Here is a 764-nt window from a genome sequence, read left to right as displayed (position 1 = left end):
TATGTGTGTGTGTGTGTATATATATATATATATATATATACAGACAGAGAGAGAAAGATAGATAGATAGATAGATAGATAGATAGATAGATAGATAGATAGATATCTTGTCAGAGAAATGAACTGGTGCTCCTGTAAGCATGTTTTTTAATCATAAAGTACATCCTTGCTTGAAGGTTTGTTGAAACCTTTAGATAATTAATCGCCTAAATATTAACACTTCAGTAAAGTTAATCAGATTATTTCTGCCTGTTGTATATTGGATTTCCCCTCAAATTAAATATTCTTCATACTTAATATTAACTGCAAAGGCAAAAAAAATACAATCAAATCAAATGCCAGCCTTTCTGCACACACATATAAACATATACTCACAATGGAGTTAGATTTCTCGGCATATTATGTAAGTTTAATTAAGAAAAATGAAATAAATAAATAAATATATGGCTGATAGATAGATACATTTCTTTTATTAGCCACACAGGGCTCAACGAAGATGGGACAAATACAATGTAGAGCTTTTCTTTTGGGGAGGGGGAAGGGAAAAAAAGGGGGGGTCGATCAAAAGGGATCGTAGGAAGGAAAAGGGGGGAGTTCGATCAAAAGGGATCAAAAAAAAAAAGGGCGATCAATAGGGATCGTGTATCACACAGTAATGTTCTCGTGTAAAAGGAGGGGAGGACAGTTTAGGTTTGGCCGTGGAAAGAAAAGCCTACGGAAAAGACCACGGTAACCTTGGTCAATGTTCTCATTGAAGAAACTATA

Source organism: Octopus bimaculoides, chromosome 7 (assembly GCF_001194135.2).
Source record: "Octopus bimaculoides isolate UCB-OBI-ISO-001 chromosome 7, ASM119413v2, whole genome shotgun sequence".
NCBI classification, from domain to species: domain Eukaryota; kingdom Metazoa; phylum Mollusca; class Cephalopoda; order Octopoda; family Octopodidae; genus Octopus; species Octopus bimaculoides.
This window is presented reverse-complemented; position numbering follows the sequence as displayed.